Below are 672 nucleotides of genomic sequence, written 5' to 3' on the forward strand. Positions count from 1 at the left end.
CCCAGCCCCCCCCATCCTGTGCTTCCATTCTCCTGTGCTCTGTTGACTGTTGGTAGCAACGTGGTGGCTCCTGGTGACGGTTGCTCTCCTCCCCCTTCCATGTCCACCCCCACGGTGCCACTGGGTGGGACGGACCCTGGACCCCCCCGAGGTCACCCCTGTCTGCACAGTGTCCCCATGGCTGTCCCCACTCGGGCTGGGAGACTCGGGGGCTCCCAGAGCTGGCACCTCCTCCTGCGTGGGCTGATTTCCCACTGCTGGACTCCTGCCCGTGGCACGGCTGAGATTCCCAGCCTCCCCCAGCCTGGGCCCTTGCTGAGGATCCCAAATTGGTGACCTCGAACCCCACGGCTGGGACGTGCCAGTCCCCAGGGATCGAAGGGTCTCAGCCCCATCAGGAGCTGTCGTGGCTCGGGGCTGACAACCCAGACACAGACTGCTGCTATTTTTAGCCCGTTTTCCCCGCAGAACCCAGCTCTGTCTGTCTGTCCGTCCATCGATGTGACAGGTTCATTCAGATGGAGAGACAGGGCAGTTCTGGGGTGGGGGGGATGCTGTGCTGGAGGGGTCCCTCTGCCCCTCGGCTGGCTCAGGGTGGCACAGAGGGGGCTGGACCCTCGGAGGGGTGGCACCCACCCCTGCCCCACCCGGAGGGGAGAGGGGAAACCCCTC

The sequence above is a fragment of the Geospiza fortis genome, unplaced genomic scaffold (genome assembly GCF_000277835.1).
Source record: "Geospiza fortis unplaced genomic scaffold, GeoFor_1.0 scaffold599, whole genome shotgun sequence".
Classification (NCBI taxonomy): Eukaryota; Metazoa; Chordata; class Aves; order Passeriformes; family Thraupidae; genus Geospiza; species Geospiza fortis.